Source organism: Cryptomeria japonica, chromosome 3 (genome assembly GCF_030272615.1).
Source record: "Cryptomeria japonica chromosome 3, Sugi_1.0, whole genome shotgun sequence".
NCBI lineage: Eukaryota > Viridiplantae > Streptophyta > Pinopsida > Cupressales > Cupressaceae > Cryptomeria > Cryptomeria japonica.
Genome location: NC_081407.1, coordinates 956134602 through 956157227, shown reverse-complemented (window position 1 = coordinate 956157227; position 22626 = coordinate 956134602). Strand labels below are relative to the sequence as shown.

Genomic DNA, 22626 nt, shown 5'->3' with positions numbered 1-22626 from the left:
TCAGAAAATAAGACTTCAATACACCATTTTCATAGTGTATCAGACCTGGACATTCATTTTTGGGCACCAAATCATGCCATTTTCTGAGTTTATAGGGGTGTCTTCAAATTTATTTATTGCAATTAGACTTATCCTAAGTCTGAAAATAGGTTTTTCTTGAGGAAAATCTTCCAGACTTTAATCCGGACCTTCATATTTTCTAGAGTTGGTGTTACAATTTTCTAAGATTACCTATCACATATTGGGACAAATGTTAGGAACAAAGTCCTGATGGTGTCCGGATGTCCACTCCATCGAATGATGATCCAATCAACACAAAATTTTCAAGGACAATGAGTACGGATGAGGGTCGGATTTCCACTACAGGGCGGAATTACAAAGGAAGGAAGTTATCCAGATAGGCATCAACTTTCCACCAAGTGAAAGAATGGATGGGGATAATGCGGATGTTTTGAGAACTGATTCGTCCGTATGCGGATGGATTTCCCACCAGGGTTGGAATAAAGTTTATCATATTGGTGTTTGATTCAATGTTCGTTTGTTTTGCAGGATCGCTATGGTGAAGGAGGATGCATGCAAATGTGGATGAGGAAGATCAATACTTCAAAGATTGGATGGGGATTTCCGAACAAAGATTCCAAAAGGTGAAGATGAGGACTAGATCAATCATGAAGAAGACTTCACCTTGATGGTGAACAAATGAAGGAAAGCAAGTTCAAGACATGAGCACAAAGGGATTTCACACCAAGAAATTTGGAACTACATCAAGGAATTTCAATATCAAAGAGCGCCAAGGAAGGAAACATTTCAAGATTCCAAGATCGGGAAAATTTTCCAAACATTAAGGAGGAAATAGTTCATGGAATTCCTTAACATAAAGATGGAATGCAAAGTAAAACAAGGAATTCCAAATATCATGAAGAATGTTCAAGACAAATTGATTAAGTCTACAAGCCAAGTGGAGGTGGCATCCTAGTCACCATTCGTCCAATCAAAGGGTGCCAAGTCAACATTCATTCAAGGAGGGAATAAGTGACACATTGCGCTACATGAAATATTATTTATCTTATTTACCCTCGTTTCTTATTGGCCAACGTAATGGTGGTTGTAACAAACCCTAATTAGGGTTTTATCTTGTAATCTTGGTCGTTGATCTTGAATCAATCTAAGCCATTCATTTCTTTTGAGGATCTATATAAACTCCATTGCCTCTCATTTGTAAGCGAGAGATTTTGTAGAATTGTTGGTATATGCTGTAGCTTTTGAATATAAATCATTGTTCGACTTGATGGTGATTTTGTTTTTCAAGTGTTGTTTTGCATTCAAGGTTCTCAATTCCTCCAAGTTAGATTAGAATTTGCTTTTATGTTTGTTAGATTGAGTGAAAGATTTGTTGAATATATTTGTGTGGAATCCTGTTGATGTGTCTTTTGTACACTACCAAACATAGAATAAAATACCCAGAGGTATCTTATCCTCTCTTGAATAAAGCTTCCTGAATGCTGAAGATATCGCAAAAGGATCAATCGGAGAAACTCCAAGGCTCTGTTATGTAGGTTCTCTACTCGTGGATAAGCTCTTGTGGTATGATATGATTTTGCTGGAATCACAAGGGGACTTACATTTGACTGCCTGAGCATCTGATCTTCTGGAACTCAAGTCCTATCTACTGGTTGGAAGATAAAGAAATGGCAAAAGGTACAGAGTTTAGAGAGTCTACTCTAAGACCTAGAATGCAAGAAGATGGATGAATGACTAGGTGGAGTCCTACTGGGCTGGGTCTCACCATCAGGCTAAACAATTCCACACCAACTCAATGCGATCTTCTAAGGGATGCTTCAAATATATTCAAATCAGATACCATCAAATACTGATCCTCATTCAAGTTAATGCATGAACAATAGACGTGTAACAACTTGAGATTAAGTTCATTTTATGCCAGTTGACCACGCAAGGCGCACTTACAGTCAACAAGAGGCTAGTGGTTTGGACTAGGGGGATTCCATGCGAGTGCATTCAATAACTTCTTTCATTCAATCTAATCATTTATCATCTGCAATGAAGATTCCACAAGAGACCATGCATATTGCAAAAAAATGATACATTTCACCATATCTTCAATAAAAAGGGGGTTCATTTACAATCAAGGCAACAATTTCTTGCCTTCTCTTCCTAATCTACTCTAATTGCTATTCTATTTGCTATTCTACTATCTATTCTCTATCAATCAATCTCTGACTATTATCTATTAACCAACTATTCACCTTTACAAATGAGGAGCCAAGGCTTTATATAGAGAACCCTTTACAAACAAACGGCTCTGATTGACTTAGAATCAATGGCTAGGATTACAAGATAGAAACCCTGATTAGGGTTTGTTACAACAAACTTCCTTAGCCAATTAGAAAATTACATTCCAAGGGTGAGGACCAATAGGAAGCAGGGGTAGGTACATCAAAGTTTGTGCCGCCTCCAGTAAGTACATTGAATCTGGTCATGCTGAGGTGGACCAATTTGACAGGAGGAATGATGACTGGGATGCCACCTTGTCTAGTGCTTGCTCGTTCCTCTTTTAATATTTAATTTGATGATGCCGAAAAGTTAACTTTGATTAACTCTTCTGAAACTATCTGCTTCTTCAACGTACCCTTGCATTGACCTTGGTTGATCCTCCTCTGTCTTTAATGTGCTTGATGACGGTGTGCCTTTCTTTGACTCCCATGTGTCTGATGAGGTTTCCTGACTGTCAAGTCGTTCTTCTCCGGAAGTACACCTCGCCTTGAAGTGCTGGCAAAGCCTTTCGTTGTTATCTTGTGGTAGAATGAGGTCTTGCGGCTGACTTGAACTCCTTGAACACTCCTAGTCATCCAATGCCTCAAAGAATCTTGAGTCTTCCCCTTATGCCTGTGAAACTTCCTTGATGATGATGGACTGGAAGTGGTCGTCCATGCCCTGGCCTGGTCTTCTTCTATCTGCAAAATAAACCAAGGATGATTAAGGACACATAATAAATTCATTCAACATAGTATTTTCTACCTTAAAACATCAACAAGAGTTATCAAAATGAAGTTCGCTTGAGATCTTCCCAAGGACAGGACCTATAAGGGATTTCGCCCTGGACCCTTTGGAAAGGTCAGGAGCGAAATTTGCATTCCGGGACAATTCTATCACTCCTTTACTCCAAAATTCCTCCCAAGGCAAGCATATGCTTAGTTTTCTCTTCTCCAAAGCCTAGGGATTCATGTCCTAACCTTGGTTATGGGCAAGTTAGGTGAAATTGAGAATTTCGCTTTGGACCCTTTGGAAGGGTCAGGAGCGAAATTCAAGCTTTAGACTTATTTCTTGACTTCCTTCGCTTCAATTCACCTAACAAGGCAAGAATACCTCACTCCACCTATAAGGGATTTCGCCCTGGACCCTTTGGAAAGGTCAGGAGCGAAATTTGCATTCCGGGACAATTCTATCACTCCTTTACTCCAAAATTCCTCCCAAGGCAAGCATATGCTTAGTTTTCTCTTCTCCAAAGCCTAGGGATTCATGTCCTAACCTTGGTTATGGGCAAGTTAGGTGAAATTGAGAATTTCGCTTTGGACCCTTTGGAAGGGTCAGGAGCGAAATTCAAGCTTTAGACTTATTTCTTGACTTCCTTCGCTTCAATTCACCTAACAAGGCAAGAATACCTCACTCCACCTTCAACCATGCCATAGGAATCAATGTTTTGGCTTCACTCAAGGAGAAAATGGTTGATTTGGAGAATTTCGCTCTAGACCCTTTGGAAGGGTCAGGAGTGAATTTCTCTCTTTGCTTGTTTTCCCTCAGTCAACTCCATTTCTTTCACTTTGTTATTACTTGATTCTCCATTTGAATCCTTTTCTCAACTTGACAACACTTACTTGGCCTCAAAAATGGCTAATAAGGAGAATTTCGCCAAAAACCATGGCCAGGGACAAGACCTATTTAGGATTTCGCCTTGGACCCTTTGGAAGGGTGAGGAGCGAAATCCTTGTCCAAGCTTAAAATCTTCATTTCTGGAGGCGACAATCCATTCAAGGGCAATCCTAGGGGCATCTCCCAACTTCTCCCACCTTGGTCTAGGCTTACCTTGGCATAAAAATGAAAGGAAAAGGTAGTTTTAAGGAATTTCGCTCTCGACCCTTTGGAAGGGTCAGGAGCGAAATTCATATTTTGAGCTTATTCTTTCATTCCTCTCACTTCCATCCACCTTCAAAAGCAAGGTCACGCCACTTCACACCCATCCAAGCCATAAAAACCAAGGATTTGACTTGCTTTGAAGGGAAAATAGGTGATTTTAGGAATTTCGCTCTGGACCCTTTGGAAGGGTCAGGAGCGAAATTCATGATTTGGCTCAATTCCTTCAAATTTGATAATCACTAGCAAGTCAAAGTCACACCTAAGGACACTTCCAATCCTAATTCACGTTGAACCACCCTAGACTTGGCATAAAATTGAGGGAAAAGAGTGGTTTTGTGAAATTTCGCTTTGGACCCTTTGGAAGGGTCAGGAGCGAATTTCTCATTCTAGACTTGACTCTTCATCTTTTCAATCCCAATCTTATTTGCAAGGTAAAATTCCATCACTCTTCACCCAAGGAACAAGGTTTGAAGCCCAAACATGGAAGCAAATGAGGTTAATAAAGAATTTCGCTCTGGACCCTTTGGAAGGGTCAAGAGCGAAATTCACGTTTTAGGCAAAATCTTCATCTTTCAAAGCATCCAACTACCTCTCAAGGAAAGAACATACCAATCCACCCTCCAACATGCCAACGCCTAGCCAAAACAAGGAAGAAAATAAGACCTATAAGGATTTTCGCTTTGGACCCTTTGGAAGGGTCAGGAGCGAAATCCTCTTTCCAGGTTGATTTTGCACTTCATTCATCCAATTCTTCCTCAAACACAATCAATTCAACTTCCTTTCATCCTAATCAAGGCAATTCGCTATCAAACTAGCTCCAGACAAGGTCACTCTAGGGCCTAAGGCAAAAAAGAAGGTCAAATGGAGGATTTCGCTCAGGACCCTTTGGAAGGGTCAGGAACGAAATTCTCCTTCCAGGTTGACTTCCATCATTTCATGCCCCAAACCTCCTCTCCAAGGTAAATATGCATCCAAGTCTTCCAAACCATGCCTTAGAAGTTCCAAACTTGGTCAAGTTAAAGAGCAAAATAGAGGAAATATGAATTTCGATCTAGACCCTTTGGAAGGGTCAGGAGCGAAATTCTTGTCTTGGTCAAAAATCCTTCACTCCTTCACATTCTATTACTTGGAAAGGCAAAGACACATCATTTCCCTTCCAAATACGCCCAAGGAACAAGGTTGGTAGTCTAAGCAAGGAAGCAAATGAGGCTTATGAAGAATTTCGCTTTGGACCCTTGTCCTAAGGAAAGGCAAAGACCTCCTGAAACTCAAACAAGACACAATTAGCAACAAGAGCAAAACCTTGTCCTAAGGAAGACTTTCAAAGATGACCCTAACCCGGAGCATCCACTGACTCACCTTTAGCTAAAACTGAGCCTGCTCTCTTAGTGATCCCTCTGGCAACACTCAGCATGCAAAGGCTAATAGACAAAACCCTAAAAGACCTAGAAACAAACCCCAAAAAGCAAAAAAGTAGGGGTCCGATGTGTGAATACGTCACAACAAATCCTTAATCCATACCACTAGCCTCTTGCTGATTGTAAGTGTGTCGTGCATGGTCAACTGGAAATTTATGCAAGCTTAACTTCAATTATTATGCGTCCATTGATATGCATCAACTTGGGTGGTGTCAATGCTTGATGGTAATAGTTTGAAAATCTATGAAGTATACCTTAGATGATTGCACTAAGCTCGTGTCAAAATCTGTTCGACTTGATGGTGAGACCTTGCCTAGTTCGATTCCACTAAATTTGTTCATCATTTCCTACATTCCTAGGCTTAGAATAGATTTCCTAAACCCTATTCCCTTTTGTCATTTTTTTTAGAAATCCTTGTTAGTCTTGAGTCCAGAACTACATTGCCATATCCTAAGTTACCAGCATGCCCATTCCATATCCATGATCTATGAAGTTAATTCGAACATTTGTGTAAGTCCCCAAGTGAAAACAACAATTCACATCAAACCACTGAACTTATCCACACGTCAAGACCTGACATTTCGTAACCTTGGAGTTGTCTCATTTGATTGCGAAGCATAGCATATGAGAGACTTTGTTCAAGAGAGGATAAGATACCTTGGTATTTTATTCTGTGTTTGCATGTGCATAAAAAAACCATCAACAGGTGCCTCGAGTCTATCCCTCTCCAATAAGCCCAAGAGCACCAAGGACCTCGTCAACTTGCCCTCTTGGCCCACACTCGTGGTTGGCGTACCTGCTGGAGCCTAGTGCTCTTGCTTCCTTGTATTCCCCCTACATTTGTGGATGGTGAGATTGAAAGGTATTACAGACTCCATCATATAATTTACTTAATCGTCATATGAACAGTTGGTGATAGAAAGGCATATTTACACTGTCTCACATATTGCAGTCTATATTAATATTACTATTAAATACTGCATAAGAACATTATTAGGCATCATATATTAAACATACATATTAAGCACATCCCCATGCATGCCACCAAGAACAAGGATGTTACTGCCTGTAACTTAATAACAGTTCTGATCTGATCTGATCGATGGTGCTGTCATTGGAGGCTTTTGATTCCTTTCAGTTATATCTCTCAAGGTGAGGGAAGTTCATGCCTCTTCATAATGTATGCCCTTTGGCAAGAGACACACCCTTTGACCATTAGCAACCTTTGAAAGAGTGCAACTCTTCATTATTTCTGCCCTTTGAAAGGGACACAACCTTTCACAATCAGATCTGCATTTGTGATTCCCCCAAATTATCCCCCTTCAAATGAGGTTCTCTTCTCCCTCTTGAGTCACAACTTTTCATTCCATGTCTTTTGACCATTCATTAACTTAATTAAATTTTAATTAAATTAATTATATTCAGTTATATTTTAATTTTATTTTTTATTCATTTGAATTATATTATTATTCTTTACCATTAAATTCTATTTCAAAGTGGGGACATTACAGATCTTCTCTCAAAAGCACCAATCTACTCTCTTTTAAAACACACACCAAAGCACACTTGAAGAGAAGTCCATCTTTAACATAAAAATCAAACCTAGGAAGAAAATCATCTCCCTTATCTTCCTTGAGCTGCTGATATAACTCTCCAAGTCTTTTTCATGTTCCTTATCATCTGCATATACCTCCTTTGCAAAAAGGTTCAAAAAGACCTAAAATAGAAATAGATGATAACAGCGGTAGCCTAAACAACAAATTAACAAGCTTATTGGTTAATATTTTTTATACCGAGTAACAAAATGAAATTGTTGGAGGAAACCCATCCACTTGTAATCACAAGCTTGTTGACGCTTTGTTTGAGCTTGTAGATACTGTAATTGTTGATGGTCCATATGCACTACAGTCTCTTTGCACATCAAATAGTATTTCCACTTTTGAATCACTTGCACCAACACATAGACCTATTTGCCATACATGCTATAACCAAGTATGGAACCATGAAATAGCTCTAAATGACAGCACATGGGCCTACCTTTGCATTAGGACAGCCCACATAGCATAGTTGCTTGCACCCTATTCCACTTCAAATGGTTGTCGCAAATTGCGAAGAGCCAACAAGTGCATTGCTAATTTTTTTCTGCAACTCCTCAAAAGCATGTTGTCCTACTTCAAACTCTTCCCATGACCCAATGTAAAGCTGCTATGGAAGAAAATGATTTAACAAACTTCTTAAGTATTGGTCTGCCCCCACAAAGATCATTGTTTTGGTATGCTTGTAGGCTTGGGCTAATTCAATATGGTCTCTACTTTTGGTGGGTATATGAACCACAACATCTCCTATAACAGGCCCAAGGTAAACTAAACTTTGTTGAAAATTCACATTTCTTACCATTCAATTGAAGATCGTTCTCCTTTAAAATTTGGAACAGTCTCTCTAGATGCGCAATGTGTTCTTCAAATGTGCAACCAGAAACAAGAATGTTGTCCATGTAGACAAGGACACATTAGTCAATTAGATAGTGTAGCACTTCATATATTAACCTCATGAAAATTGCCAATGCATTGCACAATCTGAATGGAAACACTTCACTCAAACCATAGTTCCCATAATCGGACTTGACTCAATCTAGGCAAAAACTTTCGACTTAACTCAACAAAGTACTTAAATTTCTTTTAAAACACAATTTTTTTGCAAAATTTAATTATAAAATTATCAAATGAATTTTAAAAACCATGTGGAAGTGTTTTCTATTAGATTTGAATACAATTTGAGTACAAAATTGTATCCTTATGTGGATACAATAGTTGGATGTTAACTATTATGATTTTATGATGATTGTCTTTGAAAATCATCATTATAAATTGCATATCTAGGCAAGTTAATAACTAGCATATATATCTTAAAAATATGTATATAAAAAATGTTGAGAGATATCATAATAAGTTGACTCAAGTTGAAGTGTTATTGAGTCAACTCTAGTTGCACTCATAGCCATAAGCACTACAAGGTTGAGACCAAATTTGGAGGGCTAGCTTTTGGAGATTTGGGGTATTTCCACCCCAATCTTCCCATCAAGAACTTACAAATAAGATTTTCAATGAGTTTATAAACAAACAACATTTTATTAATATTCATAATTTTTAACTTGTATAAGACTTCATTTTTTCTTACCTAGTGCCTAGGTAGATCTTCCTTAGGCAGCTAGTGGCAAAGAAAAGAGCCTTTCCCCTAGCTTGCTTATAATTCTGCAACTCTAAAATGATGAAGTGTCTCACCTCAACCTCAGGTGTCATCCTCTCAATACATGTTGAGAAGCCTTCCATAATGTCCCCATTAGCATCTATGAAGTTATCCTAGAAGAAAAACTTATGGTTGAGTAAGTACCTCACCGCATGAATGGGTTGGTGGAGATGGTTTTTCCACCTCTGATCAATGATCTCCTAAATGGGGGCAAGTTTACTTGCATTGCCCTTGTAGTAGTTTTGGATGGCCTCTTTGGCCCTATCTATGGCCTCATATATGTATCTTATCTAATACATACAAAGTACAAGCAAATTAAAGTTACAATGAAACTAAATAATTTTAAAGTTTAAAAGTAAAAAGGTTCAATTTAAAATTTAAAATGAAGTTTGAAGTTACCTTGACAATCTCTATAACTCCCTTGGCAAAGATGTCATCAAAAATAGTCTTTGTAGTCCTCTTTTCATCAGTCTTCTTTGAGTATGTTGTTTCTAGCCATGCTTGACTCACAAACATCTAATTCAAGGATGTCAATAAATTAGAAATGTTTTGCAAAAATAGAAAACTAATTGCAAACCTTGTGACACCTAATCGCACAAGCTCTTTCCCCTTGGTGTGATCGCTCATCAAGTTGAGAACTCAAGGGTGACTATGAATATATTTTGTTAAGTTATTTGCATTTTCTACAATCGTCCAAGTCAATTAATTTTGCCTCTATTTAAAAGAAGGTCAAGACAATGGGCTGCACAAGGGGTCCAGATTGCTAGATGCCTCTCTTGAAAGAATCTTCCAATCACCATGTAGGTTGCTACACTGTCAGTGACAACTTGGTCAATATTTTGCATACCCACCTCTAAAACAACCCCTCCAACATCAAGGTCAAATTTTTTGAGTACTTTATTTTGTTGGAAGCATCAATTGACTTGAAGAAGATCAGCTCACTATTTGAAGCCACTAAAAATTTGATGAGGGTATGGTTCCTTCCATCCGTCCACCCATCTCAAATAATTGTGCATCTAAACTTTTGCCGCTGCTTTGTTTCATCTTCCACAATTGTTTTTACATCTACAATAGCATCTTGAAGCAACTTGCCACTTAACTCTTTCTGATAGTGTGCCTTGTACCATTTCCCTTCCACTATTGTTGTCATCAAATACTCTCAATGTGGTGGACTCTTCGCCACCCTGAAGGAAAGGTTGTTGTAATACCATAATTTGCACGTCTTATCTACTTCTTTGCGCATCTCCTTGTTCCACCCTATACCTTGCTATGAAGGTTGTGCCATTGATATGTTTCTAGGTTAAAAAAAAGCCTTATGACTAAGCTCTACTCGAGCCAAATCAAGTGGATGCACCACATATGTGTGGGCCGCAACTAGAACCTACAATGTTTATTGTATCTACATCAAATTCTACTAGCAAATTATAGCTACTTCTATGACTACTTGTGCCTTATCCCTCTCTAATTTCTTCTCATCCAATAATACAACAAGCATTATCTCTGATTGCACCTCTTCTAGGGTCCTTATACCTGCCTTGAATCGCAATTAGGAATGCCTACAAGATAGTAGTTGAGGCGATTATTGCCTCCACTAAGCTTTATTATGCACAGAGGCAAATTACACTCCCTACTAGTCCCATTATGACATGTTTTCAAGGGGGGTCATGGCTTCCAAAGGGTTTATTTCAAATGAAACAACTTCCACTTGCTTTGTCTGAACTTGATGCAGAGCCGGATCCCATTGTATATTAGCCTACAACATTTATAAGAACAAAAAAAAGTGGCATTTAAAAAAATACAGCAATTTAAACATGATTTTTTTCTAAATCATGTTAAATTTAAGTGCATTTGATTCATTGAAATATAATATGGTAATGTAGTAATTGAATGGTAATTGATTAATGAAAATGACAAAAATAATATGTTTTAACCTTAAAACATAAACCCTATATTTCAAAGAAAAAAAATTGATTCAAATTTATTTTTGTATTTGTAAATCAACACAAAAATTTACATAGATTGAATTCAATGCAATAAAATTTGTAATTTTACATGCTTAAAAAATTAGAAAATATTTATAAATATATATGCTTGAAAAAAAACAGAAAAAAGCTAGTAGAAATTCAAAATTCCTGAAAATTGTTCTTCAAATCCCCTAAATAATCCTTCTGTAATGTCCCCTACTTGGAAGATGTCATATTTCCAACAATTATTATACATTACTGAATGCATTACTAAGTTATTATGCTTTTTTTACAATTAAACCTACATTTCATAATTCATAGCCTTCTACATTATGATCTAACCTTGTTACTAGCACTAAGAAACGAAACTACAACAGGCTCCCTCAAGGTTTATGGATGCAGACCCTTACCCCATCTCAGGATTATACCCTCAAGGTTTACGGAATCTGAGCCTTACCCTATCTCAGGACTACCTAATTGATTGGAATTAGACCACCTCTTCCTGAGCACAAATCTAGCCCATCCTCCAAAGGCATTAGCAAAAGATTAAGGAATGGGCTATATATATAATAGTCTTTCATGTACTATGAATGTATATGAAATTAAGTATTATGACTGTCATACATATTGCAGTCTATATTAATATTACTACTAAATTCTGCTTAAGAACATTATCAAGCTTCATATATTAAGCATACATATTCAGCACATCCCCATGCATACCACCAAGAACAAAGATGTTACTGCTTGTAACTTAATAACAGTTCTGATCTGATCAATGGTGATGTTACTGGATGCTTTGATTCCTTTCCTTTATATCTCTCAATGTGAGGGAGAGATCACACCTCTTCATCATGCATGCCCTTTGGCAAGAGACACACCATTTCACCATTAGCACCCTTTGAAAGAGTGCAGCTCTTCATTATTTCTGCCCTTTGAAAGGGACACAACCTTCCACTATAAGATCCCCAACTCTATTTCTGCCTTGAATTCTGAGTTTAGGTTTGAATGATAGTCTTTGACCAGCGTATGCAAACAGGTGGATTGATTTTTTTTTGTTGTTTACCAATACAATATGGAATTTGAATGCAAAACATAAACTAACAATGGACTGATGATAAATTGCAGACTTCTGTTTTTTATTGCAGCAAACACTAAAACCAAAATTTGAACAATTTATAACATCCAGAATCAGAAGTGGCATACCAGGAGTCCTGCGCTGATTGGGGAAGGGCTTATTTATTGCCAAAACTGATGAATTGAGCAATACAAGAGCTTCCAAGTGAAGCAATGTCTCCAATGCTATTTATTTGCTATAACTATAATTATCAAAATCTTTTATTGCAATAACAGGTAGATCTGAAGCTAATTCCTCCAAGTTGCTAGGGAAGGTGACCAAATTGAGCAAATTTCCTCAATGATTTGCTGATTCCACTCATGTATGCCTTGCAGAGACTAAAGAAACCTTTATTTAATTATTTGCTGCTGCTAACAATGAGATTCCAACCATTTTCCAACCCCAAATACTGAAGGTTGCTGCTGCAGGTGCCACGTGGGCCTCTAGGGAGGTACGGCTGGCATGAAGGGTCTAAGAAACCCCAATTCAATTGCAACAAATCTGATTTGTATCTTCTGAATAAGATTTCTGCCTCCTCACTTGCCAATATGAATTATCAAAATAAATTCAACCACCAATCTACTCAAAAAGCTGATAAATCAATGTAACTTCTTCCAAATGCAAGCTAGGGTATCGTCCAACCTGAAAATTCTTCAAGAGTTTTCGTTCTTGAAGAGGAATGTCGCAATCTCTGCGACCAGAGCTCTGCCTCAATTTGTAATGAAGAAAAATAACCAAGAATCATGAAAAATGACCTCCAAATGCCTTTTTAAAGGCTCCAAACCCTAGGTCGTCACTTTTAGGGTTTTTATGATTTCACTTTATTATTTTTAATAAAATACAAGTCTTCCTTTAAAAGTCGATCCCTTAAGCATTATATTTTATTATTATAATGTTTTCCCCTTTTTATTACAACATTTTATGCGCCAAATGCCTAGGAAAAAGGGGGCCAACTTATTATAAGTTATTTTATTATAAAGTGATTATAATATCACTTAAATATAATTTATTTAAATCCATAACTTAGGAAATATTAATATATTAATATTTACATTAATATTTCCTTATTTACTCACAAAATGCAATTCAGGACTCAGATCTGAATTTCGTCTGAAGCATTGTGGTCACCGATGCCACATGAGTCCTACAGGCTAACTGGGAGCTCCTCCTAAAAAATAGGAACCTCACTCCAAACTCCAAAAACTGCTCAAAAGGCATCTCTACTCCGAGGTCCCCCAGTTGGTCATCCAATCAACTGCCAATTCTCCCTAAAAAATAGGAGACTTCCCTAAAAAAGTAGGAACTATCGTATAAATGCTCAACATAGTTCACAGAGCCCTTGCAAAGTTCTATGCCCCTCAAACTGAGCCCCCTAACCATTTTGCTAACCTACGAGAACCCAGATAATAGGCCAACCATGCTCATCTGCCTGTCTCCTAGAAAGGGAACATTACAATCCTCCCTTCTCAGAGATTGCTTGCCCTCAAGCAATCTGCACATGCACGTTGAAAACCAATTCCTGGATCCCATATCAATCTGAGAAACGTTGCTTCTCCCAACGACCGCGCTACTCTACTATAAACACCTATATACCCAAAGTGAAGCAACTCATCATGGATCCAGTGAAGAAGTGCACCATACATGTCAATACCAGGATCCCAAGTCTCTATGTTGTCACATCCATCCATCATGTCAATCCTCATTAAGCTGCTGCTATAAATCAAGAGATCATCTATCCAACTGAGAATTTCACTCCAAATGAAGCCACAAGTACTACCAACAATCAATGCAGTTAGGAATTCATGAATGAGGCAATCTTCAGCAAGGAAAGTGCAATGGATACTTCTCCAAGACCTCCAAACAGCTGCTGCAACTTTTCATATATTTCCACAAGTTAGTGTGCTTTCATTGGAGGTTGCTAAGTAAATGTTTTGTTTAGCCATGCAACCAACGAAGTCCCTCACATGCTGATCCTCATAGCCCAATGAAAAATCTAAAAAGACTGAATCTCCAATCAATAAGTACATCGCTGCCCTATCATATAAAAGAAGTGACAAGTCCACTAATGAATGAGAGATGTTTCTATTTCTCAACAGAGGCAAGCTTTTAGTGGCTGATCCACTATGTATGCAACCAAATATCTCATCATCTCTAGGTAGGAAAGGATCAACTTCACACTCGACCATCCCAACTTGAATGTTCTCAACACAAGGTTCAAAGTTTGACTCATGAGATGAAAGAGAATTGCTGATCAAACTCAGAAAATCAGAATTGTACTCCTACCTTTTCAAGATGTCTTCACTATCCTCTTCTTCCCTTGGAAGAATTAAAGATCTATGATCTGATTCCCTATGTTCACTTGTGTGATCTAGCTGATTGCATCGCTCTTTGACCTCTTGTAGGTGTTGTCTTGCTTGGGCAGCAAGCATCTTTGCCTTCTTAGCTCTTTGTAACCACCCATCACACATATCTCGTGTCCTTTGAACATCTTCCATGGTATGATGTACAAAGTTAGAACCTTTGTGGCTTGAATCCCCAATATATACTTCATGTTTGACTCCTAAATCTAGAGTGCCATGTTCTGATTTTTCTTCATGTGGATTTTTGCATACTTCATTTGAATAATCTTTCCTCTTACACTGCTGATTTGAACTTGTAGATACCAAATCATTGTCATCCTCTTCGGGTACACCCATAAATTGTGTGAAGGAAAGGAGGTCACGTATCTTATTAGGAAGGGAGCAATACTTATGGTAGCTGCTCATAATTGCATCATTTGTTGCCATAGCAAGAGGTTTCTTAATTGTCCTTGTAGATGGAGATGAAACCTTCGAGTACCCAAATTTCCTTGAATGTAAATCATTAAAATGCTGCAATTCTTGATTGTTCTGTTGTTGTGTTTTTCTTAACTTTGCAGGGCCCTTTGTTATTTCCTCCCAACTAGATACCATTTCCTTCATTCGTGAAGTATGAAGGAAGGTAGGTAATAATCTTCCACCCTTAATTCTGGCCATTGATGTAATCAACAACTGAAGCAAACTGATTTCTACCCTCAGGCTGGCAGAATCAAGGCTCTGATACCACTGGAAGATCCCCAACTCTATTTTTGCCTAGAATTCTGAGTTTAGGTTTGAATGATTGTCTTTGACCAGCGTATGCAAACAGGTGGATTGAATTTTTTTTGTTGTTTACCAATACAATATGGAATTTGAATGCAAAACATAAATTAACAATGGACTGATGATAAATTGCAGACTTCTGATTTTTATTGCAACAAACACTAAAACCAAAATTTGAACAATTTATAACATCCAAAATCAGAAGTGGCATACCAGGAGTCCTGCGCTGATTGGGGAAGGGCTTATTTATTGCCAAAACTGATGAATTGAGCAATACAAGAGCTTCCAAGTGAAGCAATGTCTCCAATGCTATTTATTTGCTATAACTATAATTATCAAAATCTTTTATTGCAATAACAGGTAGATCTGAAGCTAATTCCTCCAAGTTGCTAGGGAAGGTGACCAAATTGAGCAAATTTCCTCAATGATTTGCTGATTCCACTCATGTATGCCTTGCAGAGACTGAAGAAACCTTTATTTAATTATTTGTTGCTGCTAACAATGAGATTCCAACCATTTTCCAACCCTAGATACTGAAGATTGTTGTTGCAAGTGCCACGTGGGCCTCTAGGGAGGTACGGCTGGCATGAAGGGTCTAAGAAACCCCAATTCAATTGCAACAAATCTGATCTGTATCTTCTGAATAATATTTCGGCCTCCTCACTTACCAATATGAATTATCAAAACAAATTCAACCACCAATCTGCTAAAAAAGCTGCTAATCAATGTAACTTCTTCCACAGGCAGGCTAGGGTATCGTCCAACCTGAAAAATTCTTCAAGAGTTTTCGTTCTTGAAGAGGAATGCTGCAATCTCTGTGACCAGAGCTCTGCCTCAATTTGTAATGAAGAAAAATAACCAAGAATCATGAAAAAAGACTTCCAAATGTCTTTTAAAAAGCTCCAAACCCTAGGTCATCACTTTTAGGGTTTTTATGATTTCACTCTATTATTTTTAATAAAATACAAGTCTTCCTTTAAAAGTCGACCCCTTAGGCATTATATTTTATTATTATAATGTTTTCCCCTTTTTTATTACAACATTTTATGTGTCAAACGCCTAGGAAAAAGGGGGCCAACTTATTACAAGTTATTTTATCATAAAGTGATTATAATATCATTTTGATATAATTTATTCAAATCCATATAATATTTCCTTATTTACTAATAAAATGCAATCCGGGACTCAAATCTGAATTCCGTCTGAAACATTGTGGTCATCGATGCCACCTGAGTCCTCCAAGCTAACTAGGAGTTCCTCCTAAAAAAAGGAACTTGCCCTAAAAAATAGGAACCTCACTCCAAACTCCAGAAACTGCTCAAAAGGCTCTTGCGCTACTTCGAAGTCCCCCGGGTGGTCATCCAGTCAACTGCTAGTTCTCCCTAACAAAGTAGGAATTGTCGTATAAATGCTCAAAATAGTTCATAGAGCCCTTGAAAAGCTCTATGCCCCGCAAAATGAGCCCCCTAACCATTCTGTTGACCTACAAGAACCCAGATAATTGGCCAACCATGCTCATCTGCCTGTCTCTCTGCACTTCTTATTTAAGTCAGATCTGCACTTCTAATTCCCAAAATTATCCCCCTCTCAAATGAGGTTCTCTTCTTCCTTATATATCTCATGTTTGAAAGAGTCACAACTTTGCATTCCATGTCTTTTGACTATTCATTAACTTAATTAAATTTTTAATTATATTCTTTTATATTTTAATTTTAATTTTATTTTTATTATTTTGAATTTTAATTTTATTATTATTATTTATCATTAAATTCAATTTCAAAGTGGGGACATTACACCTTCCAATTTCATCCGGAATTCCCTAATCTGTTGTGAGTTCAACATGGCTGAGTAGGGCTTATCATAGATGAACTACTCACCACTCAGCAAAACTCGCCAAGGCTTGAAAAAAAAATTTGAGAAAAACTCAGAAAACTCGGCAAAAACTCAGCGAAAAACTCAGCAACTTAAAAAACACGCTTAAATTTAATTAAAAATGCATTTTTTTTGCAAAATTTAATGAGAAGATGCATCCAATGAGTCAATATTTGAGAACACAAAAGAAACAAGCTGAGTCTAGATATATTTAAAAGCAAAGTGAGTACAAAATCTCATCCTCATGAGGAATGCTGATGGCTGGAAGCAAAATAGTAAATAGTTTTTGTAGAACTAAAAGTAAATAAATCAATACAATTACATCTGCCTCTTCCCAACTCTAGTAAAAACTAAGGGAAAGGTAGAACTAAAGGGTCTAGTCCTAGTAGTCTATTGTGGGTGTGATTGTGGCTCCTCGCTCAGTATGACTAGCTTAAGATGTGGCTCATCCTCCATCCTAGATGTAGCTTTGTCTCTAGATGCACCTGGCACTGGGAATGACTCCTCACCCTCCTCAATGTCATCCAATGTGAAACCAAATCCACCCCCCTACTCCTATGTAGCCTGCCTCTCCAAATCATTGATGTCATCCTCTATAAATAATGGAGGTTGCTCCTGTGATATCCAATCACTGTAAGGATCTATATCATCCAAATCAATTGGACCAGTTGGTGCTTCCTCTACCTTCCTTATGCACAACCAAAGATTATATTGCACAAAGACAAGGTCATTGAGGCGTTTTTGAGCTAACTTGCTCCTCTTCTTTGTGTTGATGTCCTCAAACAAGCTCTAATTGCGCTCACAACTGGATGAACTACAAGGTTGACATAAGATTCTGAGGGCATTTTTTTTAGATTTGGGGTATTTCCACCTCAACTTTGCACCAAGCATCTGCAAATTAAAATTAGGTTGAGAGTAGCACCCCTCGTCGAGGTCTGAGGGTGAGAAAGAGAGGGGTAGAGAGATAGGTCTAGATCTTGGGGGAGAGAGGAGAGAGTGAGATGGAGTGTGGTAGAGAGGGGGATAGAGGAAGAGTGATAGGGAGATAGATAGGTCTAAAATTCGGGGCAGATAAAGTGAGTGAGATAGAGAAAGCGAAGAATGTTGAAAGGAGTATACTGATTACTGAAATTTGACTGTATGAAAAATTAAAAGATCTTCTAAAACCTAGAATTTGCATTATAACTCCTAGAGATCTGAAACCACTCTCAAACATCCTACAATATATACATGAAATATAACTTAAAGTATAAGAAAGGAAAAAGACATATTGAAATGCCACTTATACTTTATGTATATATTCTGATGAAGAGAATGAAACTGGCCTGAAAAAACAAAAATAGATAATTTTTTGACGTGTTTGGGCCTCTTTTTTTAGTGTACCCGAGTTTTTTTATAGAAACTCGCCGAGTTTTTCGTCGAGTAAAAGTCAGAAAAACACGCGGAGTAGAAAAAACCGGCGAGTTTGCCAAGTATGGGGCTTATTAACATTTTTTCTACATTTTTTTTCTTTTTTCCAATATTTTTCTTGCATTTCAAGCACAACAAGAGTCAAAGGCTTAAACTTGCTGATTTTGGGAAAAACTTGCCACAACAACCTTGTGAGTTAACTTTGCAAAAACTCACTATAGGAGATTTTTAGCGTGTACTTTGTTGAAACCGTTAACCACGATTCAAACAATCCTTGTTTAGCCTTGAATGTGGTTTTCCATTCATCCTCTTCTTTTAGTTTAATTTGATGATATCCAAACCTCAAAACCAACTTGGTGAAGAACCTAGCATGCTATAACCGATCTATCAAATCATCAATGTGAGGTTAAAGGTAGCAATTCTTAATGGTAATATTGGTGCCCTATCACCTCATAATCAATGCATATGCTCCAAGAGCCATCTTCTTTGGGTACCACCAATATAGGAGAACCACATGGTGATGTATTGGACCTTATGACACCACATTTTAACAACTCACACAACTACTCTTTCACTTCATTAGCTCTAATATGCTTTGCCAATAGAGACCTATATTGGGAAGAGGACATTGGGTAACAATTGCATTTCATGTTCTATGGATCTGCAAGGGGGCAGCCCCTTGGGCTCCTCAAAAAGCTCTCCAAATTGGTGTATGAGTTGGTCTACACCTTCCTTTTCACCATGTGTATGCAATGCATGCATGGTTTGAACCTCCATCCCTTGTTGTTCTTCCTTCTTACCCTACAACACCAATAATGTAAATTTTCTTGTCGCATTTATGAGATGCATTGCTTTCGAAGCACTTACAATTGATGCTTTGGATTTCGCCTCATATGACCTTATCACCATCTTTACCATAAACATCCAAAGGAACAACCTCTATGACCTCATCTTTGAAGTTCATGGAGTGTGTAAATCTGATCGTACAGTATGCCTCAAGTGAAATTTCTACACCTTGTTTCAGCCAGCCCAAATAATACAGTTTTGCGTATTTGTTCGTCTCCAACCAAAGATCTTGCACAAAATTTGTGAAATTAGGTTCACTTGAGAACAAGTATCATAGAGTGCATCCACTTTTCTACCTTTAAACTGCACCTTGACATGAAACAATTTAGTAGCTTTGTCCTTATCTCGAGCATCATGCTTGACCACATTTGCTCCTTTCTGCATGGTTGCATAGAAATTATCTCATCTATGTCAAAAGTACATTCAATCTCCTTCATTTTTTGAGTAATGGCATTGTTCTTTTTCTTCTTGAACTACTTGAAAGGATGCAGCTCCAAGTGCAACTTTCAAGCCTCTTCATTGTGTCCCTCCCTGTCACAATGTTTACAAAATCTTTTTTTTTGCCCTTATCACTGTTTCTCATGGTAGTGTTTGCAATTTTCATGCTCTTACACTTATTTTTATCCGTATTGAAATCCTTACCTCACTGTCCTTCCTTTTTGTTTTGCTTCTTGTCCTTGTATGAGCTGCATTTTTTAATACATCTCCAAATAACAAGCCTGCACACTGGCCTCATCAAGGTTTTGAGGTTTAGCCATTGGGCAGCCTTTCAAAGAAACCCAGAAAATCCTCCAATGTACTTATTGAGCACATCTCTATCCGTCACAACCCTACCAAGTTCCACCACATTCATATAGAACTCACTCATGTAGTCTTGGACACTTTGCCCTGGTCTTTGACAAAAAAGCACCATTGGATTGCTCTATCTCCTTCACAGCATGTTGGATAAAATTGTTTTTTAAACAAATTATTAAAGTCTTCCCATTTAGAAATTGGAGGATCTCTCTTCGTTTGTAATGAAGTAGAGCATATGACTCATACCATGTGAATGCATGGTCAGATAGTTTCAAATGGACAAAGGAAATCTGTTGTTGAAAAATAAAATCATGCAAGCTGAAGTAGATCTCCATTTGTGAAATCTCTTCATCCAAATTCTCCATATTCCACTTCCCCATCAAAAGGCTGTATTTCAATATTTGCCTCAGCTTTGAATGGGAGACTGTTGCCACTACTTGATGTTTCTCCATGTTCATAAGTTGTCCTTGCTAGTTCTTCTTTGGGAGTCTCTTGTAGACCAATTTTTGTGTAATAGCATGTAGAACACTCTCAAACATATCCATTTTTACCATGCGATAGAAATCATTGCAAAATCAACTTCTAACTTCTGAAATCTCTCCTCATCTTCATCCATATCTCTCATACCTTCATCTTCTATCCTCCTTTGTGCTCAATTCCACCTCTGTGTACCAATTTCAGGCTCAAAATCACTAAACTATTTGCTTCCAATATACCATGTAGTGGGCATAACACTTGAAACCCTCCAGAAGTCTAAAAAAATGACAAGTTACAGGTGTTTCTAACCTGCTTTGATACCAATCTGATCCATAAAATGATCAAGATACTTCTAGCCAGCTCACCAATCACAGAGTCTTATTATCATATTATCTGACTACTATAAAAAACCTCAAACGAGCAGAAGTGTGTGTTAACAGCCCTAAATCCAAGAAACAGTCATATATATCCATCCAAACATGATAAAGAAACAATGGAAAACAAGAATCAACAGTAAGGAACAATAGAAAATGACTGAAACAAGATATTTGACCTGGAGAAAAACTAAATTGGGAGAAAAGTTCAGATTGAATAGCTATTACTCTTCAACTCCACAATGTATCAGTCAAGCACAATGTGTAATGGTATGAACACAAACCAAAAAGCTCAACAACTAATTTCAAGAGCCCATAAATACATCAATCTGCTGTTTTGTTCCCAAACCCTGCTCCAATGGTGTCATTAGTATGCAAACCAATTGCTTCCAGGTAGAATACCAAAACATGAGTACTAACCCATGTACAGTTTTCAAAACTGGTTTAAATTAGAATAACCTCCTACACATTTCCCAAGGGTATGGACATGCAAACAAATGCCTAAAAGAGGAAATTACCAGATGAAATCCTTAACATTCCATGTTTTGCATCCACAGAAACAAGTTTGCCAGTTGCTTAGAGAAATAGTTTGCCACTACTGACGAGTTGACCAGGCTGAGTGGTTGTTCGCCAATAGGGTTTGAATGTTTTCCCTGGCAGTTTGCAAATTTGTTTGAGGCAAAACAAATATTTACCACCCATTGCAGGCAGCAAATTCTCTAAAATTGGAAAGATGCTCTGTTCTGACTCTTTCATGCAAGCCCATCTTCTTCCCCGAGATACTCTGGATCACCCTAAGTCTTCAACAAACCTGCATATAAGTCCTTGATGCTCCAAAACTGATGAAAATCAACTCTTTCTCATGAAGTAAATCCTTGACTAGTGTTTTCCTTGACTGAAATGAAGATAGAACCACCCATTTGTTTGAAGTCAAGATCTAATTTCCAGATCACGTAGAAAAACATAGTCACATTTGCCATTCTTTCAATGCTTTAGCAATGCCAATTCATGCTAAGCCACTTTAAGGAATGCAAATTGGGTCCTAGCTCAAACACCAGCGAAGTGGCTAAAACCCCAATTGCATTAAGAAATTAGATTGTGAACTTTCAAACGATGCAGATGACTTTATTACAAAAGTCCTCAGCTTCCTTGATATGGGCTACCTTCAAACAGCTTCTGTAACTTTTCCAAATGAGAAAGAGAGAATATTTAGTTCAAGTTGATCTACAGTTGTATAAAGCAATGTATCTAATAATCACAAAGCACTACAGAATGTAACAATCTTGTTAAGCTGAATTCTCAACAAGTAAAAAGGGGGCAAACTTGAGATCTACATATGATCATAACAAGAGTTCTAGTAAACTTAATAGGTGTTTTAGAAATGTTCTTTGGTCTAGAGGCGTTTTATATAAATTTAAATGCTACAAACTAACACACAAACCAACTTATCCAGCAAAATTATAGGCTATTTATCAGTTATTATCAATTGGATATGTTTTGACCAAACTTCATAGAAACCAAGTTTGTTAGTGTGCAAAGTTTTTCTATATTAGCCAGGCATGTTTGCCAGAAATTCTGTGAATTAAAAGGACGGTTACTGAGCACTTTTCATCATTGTGGAATCCAAGGCTGAATTTCTCAGCTGTACGTTATCTCTATGGTAGTATGGAGTATTTCTCATGTATTTAACTGGGCAGTACCCTCGTTGCACAACACAAGCTGTCATTTTGAGATCGTAACATAGTCTGCTTTGGTTATGAATTGTTTCTTGACAAAAGGCATTCAGTTTATTGAGAGACAACATCCCTATTAATACTCCAGCTTTGGATTTTTGGT

The 22626-nt window shown here is 37.6% G+C and overlaps 1 protein-coding gene across 1 annotated transcript in view; it reads right to left on the bottom strand.

The window, feature by feature from the left end:
• Window positions 1–22626, bottom strand: part of LOC131035613 (probable E3 ubiquitin-protein ligase RHA4A) — a 42559-nt gene that overhangs the window by 18317 nt on the left and 1616 nt on the right. The window lies entirely within an intron of this gene.